General features: G+C 39.0%; 1 pseudogene; it reads right to left on the bottom strand.

The window, feature by feature from the left end:
- Nucleotides 1-6,338: 6,338 nt before the first annotated feature.
- LOC102513994 lies at nucleotides 6,339-7,571 on the bottom strand (annotated as a pseudogene).
- Between the last annotated feature and the right edge of the window lie 4,687 nt (nucleotides 7,572-12,258).

Raw genomic sequence — 12,258 nt, forward strand, 5'->3', positions numbered from 1 at the left:
CTTCAATCCTTCTACTAGGCTAGGGTGCTCCATCTTCCTGCTGGGGCTGCCTATGACCCTGTGAGGTCCAGACTTTTCCCTGTCCTGGGGATGTGGATAAGACCTGAGGGCTGGGGACACTCTACTGAGGGGCACAGTGTTCTCCACTAGGCCAGTTAGCAGACTGGTGTTGCTAGGGAAATATCTTCCCCTATCTGAGACAGAGTGGGAGAAGTGAGTACAGTATAGCAACTTTCCCAAAGCCAAAGGTATTCTTTCTAAAGGGCTGCTCTTTATTCTAAAGTTACCCTTCCTCTCTCTTTGTCTCCTTTCTGTGTGTGAAAGTGTTATTCCTTTTATGATATTATGGTGACGGTAGAAGGTAGTGGTTTGTGTGGGGGGGTTTGGTATATTTTTCAGTTTTTACTTAACAAAATAAAAATTTGGTCATTCTAATCACCACTTCTTAAACCAGTCATCTGTTGATGGACACTTGGGCTGTTTCCGTGTATCAGCTACTGTGAATAGTGCTGCTGTGAACATTGGGGTGTGTGTATCTTTTCAAATGAGAGTTTTTATCTTTTCTGCATATATGCCCAAGAGTGGGATTGCTGAATCATATGGTAGCTCTATTTTTAGTTTTTTAAAGAACATCCATACTGTTTTCCCTAGCTGGCTGCACCAATTTACACTCTAAAGGGAAATTATTATTTTTTTTTAATTGAAGTATAGTTGATTTACAATGTTGTGTTTATTTCTGGTGTAGAGCATAGTGATTCAGTTATATATGTGTGTGTTGATCCCCTCACCCTGTTTTGTTAATCCAAAACAGGTCAATCCCCTTTTATTTCAAATATTAATTTCTTTCCATAAATCATTCCCTTAGGAAGATGATTTTGCTTTTGTGAAAATATAATTTATCTCAGGCAATCTTTTGGAACTCAGACTGACTGTTGTTTATATATTATCAAGTTGTTTTCAATAAGTGGAAAGGATCAAGGTTTCCTATATTGAGGGGAACAGAAGAAAAATCTTCTTACTCTATATTATTATACTGAGAAAAAAGTTTTCTCTGTAGTCATGGGATCAACACTTCTATCCTGTGTTGGGAGCACTCCCAGTATTTAAACATCCAGAACAGGTATATTCACCTTGAAATAATGAGGCCCCTGGAGAAAGATGAATTCCAAATCTCCTATCAGCACATTCAAGTCAGCTGGCAGTGAGTAGGCATAACAGGCTTTTCTAGATACCTGGAAGTGGGGTGCTACTTACTGTAAACAGTACCAAACATGTGGCAGTGGCTTCTGAACTAGACTCAAGGCTGGAAGAATTTTGAGGAGCATCACAGAAAGAGCCAAGATTGCTTTGAATAGACCTTAGTAGATATATGAAAGCTAATGCCAGTGAGAGCTCAAAGGAAGTAAGGAGCCTACCCAAATCACCGCAGGGACTATCTAAATCATTGTGAACAGACTGTTAGTAGAAATAAGAACATTAAAGGCACTGCCAGTGAGGGTGCAGAAGGAAATGAGGAACATACCATGGAAACTGGAGGTTTCTTGTTATACAGTAGCAAAAAACTTAGCTGAATTGTGCCCTGCAGTTATGTGGAAAACAGAAGTTGTAAGTGACAAACTTAGATATTTAGCTAAGGAGATTTCTAAGCCGCCTGCTTTCTTCCTGCTGATTACAGTAAAATGTTGGACGAGATAGATAAATGGACAAAAAAACCTGCTAAATAAACTATGCATAAAGTAAGTAAGCCACAAGGAGATATTGTACAACATAGGGAATATAGCTAATATTTTACAGTAAGTATAAATGGAATATAATGTTTAAAACTTGTGAATCACTATGTTGTATACCTGAAACATATATAATGTTGCATATCAGCTATATGTCAATAAGACATTCAATTAAAATATGTAAAGGAACCAGGACTTGATGATTTGGGAAATTCTCAGCCTACCCAAATGGCAAAAGGGACTAAAATAAGAGACTCACTGTCAGGAAAGTCTGCTCTGTAGAAAGAGATATGGGTACAGCTGCTACAACGTTTTCCAAATTTCTAAAAAAAAATCAGAAGGTCTGAGTATTCAGTCACACAAAAAGCTCCTTGAAGAGTTCGAGGGTGTGACTCATAGATCCCCTTGGCCATCTCATTAAAAGCCAAAAATAAAAATATTATCCAGGAAAGATCCACGGAGGAGCCTTCTGTCTCCCATGACACACATAGGAGACCCTACAATTTTCTTGAGAATGTTATACCAGCAGAAACACCACCTCTTAAATGGAAAGGGACAGAGAGAGTATGAAATGAAAGAAGGTGGTTGGACGCCTCTCCACCCCACTCCCTGCCCCACCAGTTCTACAGGCCAGAAACAAGCTGATAAAACTAATCATCTACATGCATGTGCCACCTCTCATGAAAAAGGAAAGATGTTCTGGGAGGGAGTCAAAGCCCAAAGGATGAAGCTGCAAGCCAGAGATTATTTCCAGGGCTTGAAACCTAATGGAGTGTGCCTGGCTGGATTTCTAAATTTCTTGGAACTGGTAGTTCCTTTTTTCATTCCATTTTCTGGTTTTTGAATGGGAATATCTATAACTTTTAGCCTATGCCTATCATACCAATGTATTTGGGAGCAGGTAATTTGTTTCACAGGTGCGCAGATGGAGAGGTATTGTGCCCCAGGAATCATACCCAAATCCTCACCTATACTTGATTTAGATAATTTAAATCATGAGATTTGGGACTTTTAACCTAGTGAAATTCAGATAAGGTTTTGAATTTTGAGTTGAGGCTATAATGGACTGAAATTTTTAAACACATTTGGAAGGGGGTGAATTTATTTGGTAGGGAGCGAATGTGTGGGGCAGAGATGGACTGCAGCATGCAGAATAATGGCCCTCCAAAAATGTTTGTTTCCTAGTCCCCAAATCTGTGAACATGTTACCTTACATGGTAAAAGGGACTTTGCAGATGTGATTAAATTAAGCACCTTGAGACGATAGGGAGATTATCCTGGATTATCTAGGTAGGCCAAGTGTAATAACAAGGTTCCTTTTAAGAGGGAGGCAGGAGAACCAAAGCTGGTAGTGAAAGATGTGAGGTCAGAAGCAGAGATTAGAGTGGTAGAGCCATGAGCCAAGGGATGCCAGCAGCTTCTACAGGTTGCAAGAAGCAAAGAACAGATTTTCTCCTGGAGCCTCCAGAAGGAGCCTGTGATATGTTACTTTACATGGCAAAGGGGGCTTGGCAAATATGATTAAGGTTACTATAGACTTTAAGATGGGGTAGGTAATTGTGGATTATTTGGTGGGCTCAATCTAATCACACAAGTCCTTAAAAACAGAGAATCTTTCCTGGCTGTTGTCTGAGAGATGTGATGACAGAGAAGAGTCACAGAGAGGCAATGTTGCTGGCTTTGAAGATGGGAGAAGGGGACCAAAAGCCAAGGAATATAGGCAGCCTATAGAAGCTGGAAAGGCAAGGAAACGATTCTCCCTTAGAGCCTCCTGAAAGGAATGTAGCCCTGCTGTCACCTTGATTTTATTTCAGTGAGTTGGATTTCTAACCTACAGAATTGTAAGATCATAAATCTATGTTATTTAATGCCACTAAATTTGTAGTAATCTGTTATGGCAGCAATAGAAAACTACCAGGAATAGTGACCAAAGATGAAGTGGTATCTGGGAAGAAGAAAAAGCTTCTCTGTCATTCCTGATGTATCCTACCTCATCCAGGAAATATGAAATTCAGCAGAATTTCAAATATTTATGCGGTCATTCTTTAGATCCCGTGTGTCTGACAAAAAAATACATTCCTGGATTTATGTACTAGTTTTGTCTCAGAGTAGAATATATTCTGGGTTGAGCAGTTAGAATAGTGTTAAATATATATAGTGGATCTCCTAGAAAAATGTGCTGAATGAATAAACTAATGTGATCAAGACAGGCTCTAAAGGGGACAGTATTACTTGATTTTGAAGTGCTACTTAACACATCTACCTAAGGACTGCTGATCTTAATGTCTTTTTATTTCTAGTTTATGATGGTCATAGCTCTATAAACAAGGATGCCAAGCTGCTTAAAGACTTAAACATATGACAAGACACTATAAACCTCTGAGAAGAAAACATAGGTAAAACATTCTCTGACATAAATCTAAGCAATGTTCTCCTAGGGCAGTCTACCCAGGAAATAGAAATAAAAGCAAAAATAAACAAAAGGGACCTAATTAAATTTATATACTTTTGCACAGCAAAGGAGACCATAAACAAAACAAAAAGACAACCTATGGAATGGGAGAAAATATTTGACAAGGGCTTAATTTCCAGAATATATAAATAGCTCATACAACTTAATAAGAAAAAAACAAACAACCCAGTCCAAAAATGAGTAGAAAACCTAAACAAGCAATTCTCCAATGAAGAAATACAAATGGACAATGGACACATGAAAAACTGCTCAATATTGCTAATTATTGGAGAAATGCAAATCAAAACTAGAATGAGGTATCACCTCACACCAGTCAGAATGGCTATCATTAAAAAGTCCACAAACAATAAATGCTGGAGAGGGTGTGGAGAAAAGGGAACCCTCCTACACTGTTGGGGGGAATGTAGTTTGGTGCAGCTGTTATGGAAAACAGTATGGAGATTCCTCAAAAAACTAAAAACAGACTTACCATATGATCCAGGATTCCCACTCCTGAGCATCTATTCAGAGGGAACTTTAATTCGAAAAGATACATGCACCCCAATGCTCATAGCAGCACTATATACAATAGCCAAGACATGGAAACAACCTGAATGTCCATCGACAGATGACTGGATAAAGAAGTTGTGGTATATTTATACAATGGGATACTACTCAGCCATAAAAAAGAATAAAATAATGCTATTTGCAGCAACATGGATGGGCCTGGAGACTGTCTTCCAAGAGAAATAAGCTAGAAAGAGAAAGAAAAATTGACATCACTTATATGTGGAATCTAAAAAAAGACAAATGAACTTATTTACAAAACAGAAACAGCCTCACAGGTATAGAAGACAAACTCATGGTTACTGGTGGGGAGGAAGGTGGGAAGGGATAAATTGAGAGTTCGAGATTTGCAAATACTAACCACTATGTTTTAAATAGATAAATAACAAGTTTATACTGTATAGCACAGGAAACTATTCAATACCTTGTATTAACCTATAATGAAAAAGAATACAAAAACAAATATATGTATGTATAAAAACTCAGAAACCTACCTTAAAAAATGCTATCTTAATAATAAATACCTTTTCAGCAACCCTCCCCCAAAATGCCAAGCTGTATTTTTTGATACTAGTAATATAGCTAAATCAATAATTTAAAAGATGCATAAATCTTAATAGGAGAAATAAGTATTATATGATCAAACTATTTCAAAATCAGAATGTAAATACTTTTCAGTGTATATGACAAAAAACCTTTCAACTTATCTGACAAAAAGATTTCTTAATGGCTATTGGTCAATGCAGCATCAAGAAACTGAAATGCGAATTTTACCAAATGATTTATCAAAAAGGGGTTTTGCTTATTTTTGTTTCTGCTCAAGAATGTTGTTACATTAACACTGAGCATGTAACAAATTGGTTTGCCTGGATGTACAAAAGTTATCAACATAAGCCAGACTTGCAACTAAAAATTCAAAACATACTTATCTCAAGAGCTATTCCTAGTCCAAATGTATCTATACTAAGGCTGGAAGATAGAATAAACCCAAAATGTATCTGGAAAAGTAACAAAAATAATTTGATTGTGTTCACGCTGGAAGTATTTTCCTTATTATTATGGCACATCACCTTTCCTATCTGCTACTGCATGGCTTGGAACAATGCTATTTTAGTTGCTGGAGTATCACAGCATTAGGAATACCTGCTTCTCGTATCAGGCTTTCATCTATGAGCTCTCTGGAAACAAAGACACAAAAACAAAGTCAAGAGTTGCAAATTCAGGATGGGAATGTACAATAAAGTTGGGAACATCTAGGATCCTGTGTGTACTGTTGAATATTTGTATCAAGTGACTCTCAGCGGCTAACCTGATTTGAATTTTTGTCATGGGCACTGTATCGTCCGCAGGAACAACTGCATTAAGTACTGAGTTCTTCTTCGCTTCTGGGGAGGAAGACGTACTGACTATTTCAGGTGTAAGGCTTCCAAGTTTTTGCTTTCTCTACTAAAAAGCCTTGAGCCTTGTTCTAGGTTGTATGTATTCTTGATTTTGATGACCCTGCATATCCAAATTCACTTGGTCACCCTGAACCAGTTGCAGAAGCTCCAGGAGAATTTCTTTTGAAATCTTCTGCCATCAATAATGCCACTTTAAAAAATTTCTAATATAAGTTGCTGAGTTTCAGGCATGCGTACAAAGGGAGCCACCCTTCTCTTAACAAATCCAAGAAACTGAACATTTATTGGGTCACTGTAAGGTCTCAGTTCTCCATTATCTAAACTAAAACTGTTACTTCACAGTTTAAGCAGAATCTGAACATCTCGCAGCTAATTTTTTTCTCATTGCTGTATTCAGACCGCTTACAAAAGGAATGATCCAATCTGTACCCTCCACCTGTAGATGAGTTAGATTTGTTATCACCTGAAGCTCTTGAGGCTAAATGCAGAGGAACAGTCCCATGTTCCCTTGCCTCTTTGCAAAGTTCATTCACAATTTGCCCAGTGGAAGGTCAAATTATATGTAATCCACTGTATCCATGTTCACTTGACCAGAACCTTACAATGGAGTGATGTGGTGGTCAGCACATCAAGCAAATAAATGAACATCTCCCCAACAGTGGGAAAATGTTTGAGGTGGTATTCATGCGCTTTTAAAGACCATAATTTTAGGTCTATCATATTTAGAAGATTTGCATTTCCATTCATCTTCATACATTTCTGCCAAGGTCAATTTATTTCTCAATACATCATCACTCTGGTTATTTTCAGATTTCTTCGCAAGGTCTTCACATTCTTATCAAATTCTGCAAATCCTGTGCTTTTGAGGGTCACAGCCCTGAAGATCTCCTTTTCTACTCTGTGCACTAGGTGCTGCCTTCACCATCTCTGCCAGCTCCCTGCCTTCTTATGCTTTTAATGTTTCTCCCCACCCACCTCACCCCCTTTTTTCCCTTCCTATTTTGTCCTACCCTGAGCTTGAACAAATTTACTAAAGTCTTTGCTCACCATAGCTTTTGGCCTCTCCCTTTTCTTGGGCTCATTTTTCTTAGTATCGATCTCCTCCTTTATTGCTTATTTCAGAGTAAGTCTGCAGGTGATAAACTTTCTGAGTCCCCCGTAACTGAAAAAAGTCTTTTTATTTTCATACTTGAATGGTGGTTGGGCTTTGTATACAATTCTAGATTCAAAGATATTTTTCCCCTGAATTTTGAAAAATTCTCTCCATTTGCTTCTTGTATCCTGTTTTTCAATGAGACTTAATGTGTATATGATTCTCATACCTTTATAGTTCATCTGCTCCCCCTGCCCCCATCTCCTAAGTGGAAGCTTTCAAGATTTCCTCCTTACCATGGCATCTGAAATTGCACCGTAATAGAGCCACATTGTTAGTTTGAAAAAGGGATTCTAATTGGCATTTGGTGGGCCCTTTTGAACTGGAGATTCATGTTTTTTCTTCAATTTTGGGATATTTTGTTCTTTTACTTATTTGAGGATAACTTCCTTTCATATTCTTTCTTTTTTCTCCTTCAGAACTTTATATTAACTGATATTGAAAGTGTTAGATCAACCCTCTGCATATCTTAGCTTTTTTAAAAATAAAATACTTTGCGTATTTTGTCTTGTGTTATGTGATAGAAAAATATACTTGCTCAACCGTCCCAGTCATGCATGTACCCTTTAGCTGTGCTCATTCTGATCATTCTTTTGAGGGGTTCTTGTTATTTCATACTCATGTTCAATTTTTCAGTTGATTTTTAAAAAAAAAATCATTGTGATATCCTTTTCTATCCAAGAATGTAATAATTATTCTAAAGTCCTATTCTTGTTCTATGATTTATTTCACTGCATGAAAGTTCTTCTATGCATTGGATTTGATATCTCCTTTAAGATGTTGACTTTCTTGTGGGGAGGTTATAGCTCAGTGGTAGAGCGCATGCTTAGCAAGCATGAGGTCATGGGTTCAATCCCCAGCACCTCCAGTCAAATAAAAAAGTAAATAAACCTAATTACCTCCCCCCCAAAAAACAAAAACAAAGATGTTGACTTTCTCCCAACGTTTGGTAATTATTGGCTGGAAGCTTATCCTTTATTTCAGATTTCTGTTTGACCGTTTGTTCTCTCCGTTGTACATTTCTTAGCAAAAGGGTAATGAGAGCTTGTCATGATGTATATCATACTCTTCTGTCAGTAACTGCTATGGGGGGCTGTTTTGGTAGCTCATCTTCTGCAAGTGGGTGCTTCCTTTTCCTCCTATGTATCTAGTCACCAGGAACACTGTCCTTTCTCTCCATCTAAAGATCTTATATCTACTGCTCCCACCTGAAGGCAAATAATCCTGCTGGAATTGGACAAGAAAGGGGAGTGTATGTGGAGTGGTTGACATGCTGTGGCATGCTGAATAATCAGTGCCCTGCTGGTGGCTCCTGAGCCCAGGAGCTTCCAGGATCCACCCTCTTTGCGCATGGAGGGCCCTTGATGCTGTTTTCAACTCCTGTGGCAGTCTACTGCTGTGCACATTTTGGGCTGTGGTTTTCTTCTCTGATCAGTTTCCACCTGCCATCGTTCTTTTAGGGATTCCTCATGGTTTCTGGTCCACCAAGGGTTCTCATTGTTGTCCAGGATGATTATGAATTTATCTACTCATTTTTACATCTTTTCTGTTATTTCTAACCATTTGGGATGGGAGGGAGAGGCTGCACCATGTATTCAGTTTTGGACCAGAACCATCTCCCATCGCACTGTCTCTACCATGCATCACATTTGTGATAGGCAGCATAATGTCCACTTCCCCTAAAGATGTCTACATCCTAATCCCCAGAACCTGTGCAAATGTTATATGTACATTTTAAATTGACACAATGTTACATGTCAAGTTTATTCAAGTAAATATGTTATGCTATATGGGGAGGGAGAATTAATACTGCAGATGGAATCTACAAGTTGTTAATCGACTGACCTGAAAATAGGAAGATTATCTTGGATTTTCCAGGTGGGCCCAATGTAATCACAAGAGTCCCTAAATGTGGAAGAGGGAGGCAGAAGAGTCAGTGTCAGAATGATGCGATGTGAGAAAGAATCACTCAGTCATTGCTGGCTGTGAAGATGGAAGGGGGCCACGAGCTAGGGAAGCAGGCAGCTTCGAGAAGCTGGAAAAGACAAGAAAACAGATTTTGCCCTGGAACCCCCAGAAAGGAACAAAGCCATTCTGACACTTTAATTTTAGCCCAGTGAGATCAGTTTTGGATTTCTGATCTTTAGAATTATAAGATAATAAATGTGTGCTGCCTTAAGCAACTAAGTTTGGTGTAATTTGTTACAGCAGCAATAGGAAGCAGATACAATGTTGGGATGTGATCGCTGCCATCTCTTCCACCACATTGCCAGCTTGTTGAGAACAAGAAGCATACTGTCATTGCCTGTATTTACCCAGAATCAGCACAGAATCTAGAACACGTTCAGGGCTCAGTAAATATTTGTTGAAGAATGAAAGAATGAAAGGCTGCTCTAACTTTGAGGTTCTACAAAGACTGAGATTCTAAAGCAGCCTCTGCCTTTCCCCTTCTCCTGGTCCTGGAGACCCTAAGCCCTCTGATCTCACTCGTATCCTGTTTCACTTTGCAGGTTTTATTGCTATTTCATTTGCAGTTTCTCTTGTCATGGACCATTTCTCTCCTCTCTCCAGCCCTGTGTGTAGGCAGAATTGAGATGAAGACACTTGTCACATAGGTACCTGACTTTGCCAACCGGCCTTCCCCGGGTTATGCCTGAAACAGTGACTTTCTCCTCCTCCCCGAGATTCTGCCTGCTTTCTTCTCTTCTCCATAGGTGCCTCCACTCACATTTCCTATCAGATTTTTGCTCTTTTCCTATCAGCTTGAGTGGGGAATGTATTTTTCATTTCATCCTTTTCTTTCTGTGTTCTGAATTAAGAACATGGCCGATCTTTCTTATAGCCCTTCTTAACCCCTTTCTCAGATGATTTCATGGGTTTCCAGGGCAGACAATTAAAGGCACTCTCTGGTGACCTCAGGTTTACTATGAAGCCACTCAGGGAATCCCTTAGTGTATTTTGTGCAGAACTGCAAATTCCTCTTGGGCTAGGTGACCACATCATGCTGCTGGGTCACTGAAATATTGTTATTTTGTGGCTTTTCAGTCAGCCACTCTCAGGCTCCAGCTTCTCTGATTTCACATTGAACTTGGCTTCTGCCTCTCCAGCTTTCCCTCTGTGCACCTCATGTTCAGTCTCTCCTGGAACCAGGCTGGATGGGCTTGCTTGGTCACAGTCCAGTGCAGAGCTCTCATGCTAGATCTCCTGCAATGCTGCTGATTTGCTTTTGGTGATTCAGCCAATTCCTGGGCCAATCTTTTGTGGCTAGGTCTGGCAGCAGAACCGAGAGACATGATGTGTGGTTACTTATGTAGACAGAACTGCCTCTGACCACTCAATCCTGGGGCTTTTGGGGCCAGGCACATGGCCTCCTCTCTAGTACAAACTGTTTTATCAAATCTATTTTGGAGGTAATACCTACACTTCTTCATTCTCTTCCATGTGCCCCCCCCCCCACTTCCTGCTCCATGAAGATACCTAGTTGACTGAACAAGTAAATGATCCAATTTCATCCTCCCTTCCTACAAAGAAATTTCAAGTGTGAATTTTTCATTTTGGAGGAATCCTTAGATCTCAGTCATTCGATCTGCTCCAGAGTGGTGAGGTCCAGATCCAAGACAATGGCTCATGTTCTAGAAATGAATTATTACTTCTGTTCCCCTGTGGGCAACAGTCCAGGGGATTGCATGTTCTATGGTAGCAGGAACAAGCAAGCTTTGGACCAGGATGCTGAAGTTTATATTCTCTGGTAGTTGTTCTTGTGTCAAGACACCCTTTCTTCCTTTCCCTCCATCCCTGCTGCCTAAGCTAGTAACCAGCCCACCTTCCCTTACCCCTTTGGTAACAAGCATTTTGCAGATGTTACCCCAGGAAACTTAGGGGTGGCAGGGAAGCTACCAGTAGCAGCTGCTTACAACTCACTTCTCTCCTCACACAATAACGTGGGGGTGAAGCCTGATGCGCATTTCTGATTTTAGGCGGAGTGTTATTCTTTGGGAATAAAACTCAAAAGAGTGTAAGAGCAAGATATTATGGCATTTATTTGAGAAACACAATTTCACTCATGGTAATATGAAATTGTGCAGTAGTAGGGCATACACATACTACTTTCTAAGAACAATTTCTTTAAAATGGCATTGCATGCCTTTTAAAGATAATAATTCTTTAAGAGGTGAATTTGAACTTCAAACTTCAAAGAGTCCTTAGATTTAATTTTTAAAACAATGTTTAGCTCTTTAATCCTCCTGGAATTTAATGTGTGTGGTGTATATAAGGGAAGGAGCTTAGTTTTTTTTTCAGATGGATAGCTAGTTGTCCCAAAACTACTGAACACTCATTTAAACCATTAAAGTCAATTTTACTGTGGATAGTAAAAAAAAAAAAATAAATAAATAAAAATTAAAAAAATTGCCATGTAATCTTGGTTGTTTCTGTCAATATTTGTCTATTTCTTTGTCAGTATCATGCTGCTTTGGTTATTGTGGCCTTATAGGACAGTTTGCTATCTGACAGGGCAAGAAGTGCCTCTTGTGCTTTTTTCCCCCCACAAAGTTTCTTGGCAGTGCTTGTGTGTTTAGTCTTCTAGAGGAATTTTAGAATCAACTTGTCAAGTTCCAAAATCTTCCCATTGAGATTTTGATGGAAATTGCATTAATTTGACATTACTATAATATTGAATCTTCTCATCAGGAACATGTTATCTTTTCATTTACTTAGGCCATGTCTAATGTCCTTAAAGTTTTCTGATTTTCTTAGTATCGATATGGCTTATTTCTCAAAATGTTCTAGGTATATACTCTCTCTTTCTTGTTTCTGTTATGGTGAACGGGAAAACTTTTTTTCCTTTTACTCTTTAAGTTTTTGAAAAGGTTTTGTCTTAGTCCAGGTTCTTATGGTAGCACTTTACAGAAATACATGGAAACTAACTTAGGGGGAAAAAGGGGATGCGGTGGGGAGAAT

Source organism: Camelus ferus, chromosome 5, assembly GCF_009834535.1.
Source record: "Camelus ferus isolate YT-003-E chromosome 5, BCGSAC_Cfer_1.0, whole genome shotgun sequence".
NCBI lineage: Eukaryota > Metazoa > Chordata > Mammalia > Artiodactyla > Camelidae > Camelus > Camelus ferus.